We start from the raw sequence: 5,276 nt of genomic DNA, 5'->3' as shown, positions 1-5,276 counted from the left end.
TTCAATGTCTGCCTTTTACTGCTGGTCAATCTTGGGGTGAGGGGTGTAGTTAAACCCAAGAGACAGAAATTGGCCGGGCACGGTGGCTCATGCCTGTAATCCCAGCACTTTGGGAGGCCGAGGCGGGCAGATCACGAGGTCAGAAGATGGAGACCATCCTGGCTAATATGGTGAAACCCCATCTCTACTAAAAATGCAAAAAATTAGTTGGGCGAGGTGGCGGGCACCTGTAGTCCCAGCTACTCGGGAGGCTGAGGCAGGAGAATGGCGTGAACCCAGGAGGTGGAGCTTGCATTGAGCCGAGATAGCGCTACTGCACTCCAGCCTGGGCCACAGAACGAGACTGTCTCAAAAAAAAAAAAAAGAAAAAAAGAAAAAAGAAACAATATATAGACATGGCCTCTACCTCGCTGGATCTTCAGACTTATACGGGAAACAAACATTAAAGTATACAAATTATTTTTTTTGGCAAACTTTTTTTTTTTTTTTTGAGACAGTCTCGTTCTGTGGCCCAGGCTGGAGTGCAGTGGCGTGATCTCGGCTCACTGCAAGCTTCGCCTCCCGGGTTCACTCTATTCTCTTGCCTCAGCCTCCCCAGTAGCTGGGACTACAGGTGCCCGCCACCATGCCCGGCTAATTTTTGTATCTTTTTTTAGATACAAACATATGAGATCAATGGAACAGAATTGAGAGTGCAGAACTAAACCCATGTGTCTGTGGTCAACTGATTTTCAACAGAGGTGCCAAGGCCATTTAACGGGGAAAGAATAGTCTTCAACAAATGGTGCGGGGACAACTGGATAGCTACATGCAAAAGAATGAATTTGGACTCCTACCCAAACACCACATACAAAAATTAACTCAAAGTGGGTCAAAGACCTAAATATTAGAACCAAAATTATAAAGCCCTTAAAGAAAGCATAGAAGTAAATCATAATTACCTCAGATTTGGCAGTGGATTTTTAGATGTAACAGCAAAGGTACAGGTAACAAAATCAAAAATACATAAGTTAGAATTCATCAAAATTGAAAACTTTTGTGCATCAAAGGACACTATCAGGAAAGTGAAAACCACAGAATAGAAGAAAACATTTGCAAGTCACATATCCTGTAAGAGACTTGTATCTAGAATATATTAATATAAAGAAGTCTTATAACTCAATAGTAAAGTGGCAGATAACCCAGTATCTTTTAATGGACAAAGGATCTGAATAGACCTTTCTCCAAAAAAGAAAAACAAATGGCCAATAAGCACATGAAAAAGATGTTCAACATGAGGAGTCATCAGGAAATGCAAATCAAAACCAATGTGAGATACTACTTCATACACACTAAGATGGCTATAATGAAAAACATAACAAGTGTTGGCAAGGAAGAAAATGGAACCATCATACACTGTTGGTGGGAATGTAAAATTGTGCAGCCTCTTTGGAAACCAGTCTGGCAGTTCCTTAAACATGTGGAAACTCTACACATAGAGTTCTCAGAAGACCCAGAAATTCCACTCCTAGGCATATATGCCCAAGAGAAATGAGAATGCATGTACACACAAAAATATGTACACGGATGTTTATAGCAATATTATTCATAATAGCCAAAAAGTAGAAACAACTCAAATGTTCATCATCTGATGAATGGATAAATGGTATATGGTATATCCATACAGTGGAATATTATTCGGCCATTAAAAGGGAATGAAGGCTGGGCATGATGGCTTGTACCTGTAACCCCAGCACTTTAGGAGGCTGAGGCAGGCAGATCGCTTAAGCCCAGGAGGTCAAGACCAGCCTGAGCAACATGGCAAAACCCTGTCTCTACAAAAAATACAAAAATTTGCCAGGAGTGATGGTGCATGCCTGTAGTCCCAGCTACTCAGGAAGCTCAGGTGAGTGGATCACCTGAGCCTGGGAGGTCAAGGCTGCAGTGAGCTGTGATCGTGCCACTGTACTCCAGCCTAGGCGATGGAGTGAGATCCAGTCTCAGAAAAAAAGAGTGGGGGGCGGTGAATGGAATACTAATGCATGCTATATTGTAAATGAACATTGAAAATACCACGCTAAGTGAAAGAAGCCAGTCACAAAAGACAACATATGGTAGTCGTATTCCATTTATATGAAATTTCCATACTAGGCAAATCTATAGAGGTAGAAAGTAGATTAGTGGTTGCTTAGGACTAGAAGGAAGTTGGGGAGATAAAAGGATGAGTGTAAAAGGTATAGGATTTCTTTTTGAGGTGATAAAAATGATCTAAACTTGACTGTGGTTGCACATATCTGTGAATATACTAAAAACCACTGATCTGTACACTTTAAATGGGTGAGTTGTACGGTGTGTGAATTATATATCCCAATAAAGCTGGGTTGTTTTTTGTTTGTTCATTCATTTGTTTTTTTGAGATGGAGTCTCGCTCTGTCGCCCAGGCTGGAGTGCAGTGGTGTGATCTTGGCTCACTGCAAGCTCCACCTCCCGGGTTCCCACCATTCTCCTGCCTCAGTCTCCCAAGTAGCTGGGGCTACAGACACCCACCACCACGCCTGGCTAATTTTTTTTTTTTTTTTTTTTTTTTTTTTTTTTTTTTTAGTAGAGACAGGATTTTGCTGTGTTAGCTAGGATGGTCTCAATCTCCTGACCTTGTGATCTGCCCGCCTTGGCCTCCCAAAGTGCTGGGATTACAGGCAAGAGCCACCGCGCCTGGCCAAGCTGGGTTTATTTTTTAAGTGAAGGCAAGGAGATCAGTGAAAGACCACTATATATAGTAGTGTGAGTGAAACAATGGTGTGGTGGTAGCAAACTGGAAGAAATAACACGAAGAAAGAATGGACAGGGGTTGAATATGGGACTGAAAGGAGAAGAGTATAGAATTGCTGCCAAGCTTCTGTTTATATGATGGGTGGGTGGTGATACCAGTCACTAAAAGAATAAAAACAGCTAATAGTTACATAGTACTTAATTGCTGGGCACCATTCCAAGCATTTTGCATGTATTAATTCATTCAGTCTTCAACAACCCTATTAGTAGGTACCATTATTATTCTGATTTTACAGAGAACAGGACCAGAGAGGCTAGTAACTTGGCTAAAATCTGATAGCTAGTAAGGGGCAGAGCGATTTTTTGTGGATGTTTTTGTTGTTCTTGTTTTAAGACAGGATCTCGCTTAGTCTCCCAGGCTGGAGTGCAGTGATTCAATCATAGCTCACTGCAGCCTCAACCTCCTGGGCTCAAGCAATCCTCTTGTCTCAGCCTCCCAAGTAGATGGGACTACAGGCATGCACCACCATGCTCAGCTATTTTTGTTTTTTTAATTTTTTTGTAGAGAGGGGTGTCTCCCTTTGTTACCCAGGCTGGTCTCAAACTCCTGGGCTCAAGTGATCCTCCTGCCTCAAGCCTCTCAAAGTGCTGGGATTACAGGCGTGAGCCACTGCACCTGGCCAAGAGCTGATATTTAAACCTGGATATTCTTGCTCCCTCTCTTAGCCACAGTACTATGCTGCTTCTCTGGCACAGTGAAAGGGCCAGATTTGGGTATAGTACACTTCCAAATTCACCACAAATATATCAATCACACACCAGGTTGTGGGCCCCAAAGATACCCTCCCCCAACAGAAGGTCTCCCCATTCCCACTGTAGCACTGAAGACCCAGAACCCCAATACACGCAAGTCAGCAAACTGCAGGTCCAGAGCACAGTCCTAAATGCTCAGCCTCGCCTGCCCGCACCTGTTATAGCCTCAGTTCTCACTGCTTCACTCAACAGCCATATTCTCACAGGAGATGGCCTGGGTTGGGTGGGGCTTGGAGCAAAAGACCAGACCAGTAGCACAAACTTGTTTCCAGGTATAGAATGGAAAAGGTCAGAGGAAAAGCCTCATTAGGAGGCAGCTGGGAAAGGCGAACCCAGTGAGTACTTCATCCCAGGAACCTCCCTACAGCCCATCCTGACCACAAAAACAGAACTCCCACCAGTTGGCCCTGAGTCATTCATTCCCCTCCCGCCCCCAGGGAAGGGGTGATTTCCTGCAGGCAGCTCAGGCTCCTCCCAGGGGCTGTGCGTCGCACACTGCACTCCTGCCTGGGCGACAGAGTTAAGACTGTCAAAACAAAAACAAACAAAAAAGTTGACAAAGATGTGGGGGAAATACAGCACCCTAACACGCTGCTAAGTGTATAAATGGAATCATCATTATTTGTTTATTTATTTATTTATGTGTTTATTTTGAGATGGAGTTTCACTCTTGTTGCCCAGGCTGGAGTGCAATGGCACAAACTCAGCTCACCGCAACCTCCACCTCTCGGGTTCAAGCGATTCTCCTGCCTCAGCCTCCTGAGTAGCTGGGATTACAGGCATGTGCCACCATGCCCGGCTAATTTTGTATTTTTAGTAGAGATGGGGTTCCTCCATGTTGGTCAGACTGGTCTTGAACTCCTGACCTCAGGTGATCCGCCCGCCTCGGCCTCCCAAAGTGCTGGGATTACAGGCGTGAGTCACCGTGCCCGGCCAGAACCATCGTTCTAGAGAGACAACTAGCAATGTTGAGAAAGAGATGAGGCGATAGAGAATCCTAGTGCCTAAAGCTACCTGTCCCTAATTTTCTAACTGGAAAAAAACCAGCAGGTGTTGGGAAATCTGAAAACATGGGGAGATAAAGGGCAAGTGCACAGGCACAGGCTCACGAGAGCCAAGAGCCAGTTATCTTCCCAGCTCACTGCTCAGTGACATCATGTTAGTAGCTTGAAACAGGCCATGACAGAAGTATTTACACCACGAAAAGCAGCAAATGTTACCAAACAGAACACCCTACCCCACCCCAGCCAGTTTGTCAGCACACTATAGCCTGAGCCAATCCTCATCCAGCAACCCCTTGAGTTCTCTGAACGATAGCTACCCAGAGATCAAGTACCAGTTTTATAAGCCAGGTCTTTGGCCTTATATCCCAAAAGGAAAGCCTAGGCCTGCTGAGCAGCATTGGACTTTCAAGAGCCTGCAGAACTCCTTCACCAAAGCAGGCAGACCTATATGGCCTCCTTTCTCCTAGATATCCCAGTTCCTGCTTGATATTCTAAAGAAATCAAGGCCTGGGCCAGGCGTGGTGGCTCACGCCTGTAATCCCAGCACTTTGGGAGGCCAAGGCAGGTGGATCACGAGGTCAACAGTTCGAGACCAGCCTGGCCAGCATGGTGACACCCCATCTCTACTAAAAATACAAAAATTAGCCAGGCATGGTGGCAGGCGCCTGTAATCCCAGCTACTCAGGAGGCTGAGACAGGAGAATTGCTTGA

General features: G+C 45.1%; 1 protein-coding gene across 2 annotated transcripts in view; it reads right to left on the bottom strand.

Annotated features, from left to right (window-relative positions):
* The window catches only part of C1H1orf210 (chromosome 1 C1orf210 homolog), a 71,901-nt gene that overhangs the window by 42,121 nt on the left and 24,504 nt on the right, over positions 1 to 5,276 (bottom strand). The window lies entirely within an intron of this gene.

This window comes from Macaca mulatta, chromosome 1 (assembly GCF_049350105.2).
Source record: "Macaca mulatta isolate MMU2019108-1 chromosome 1, T2T-MMU8v2.0, whole genome shotgun sequence".
NCBI classification, from domain to species: domain Eukaryota; kingdom Metazoa; phylum Chordata; class Mammalia; order Primates; family Cercopithecidae; genus Macaca; species Macaca mulatta.
Note: the sequence above shows the minus strand (reverse complement) of the source record. Positions and strands in the feature narration are given on the sequence as shown.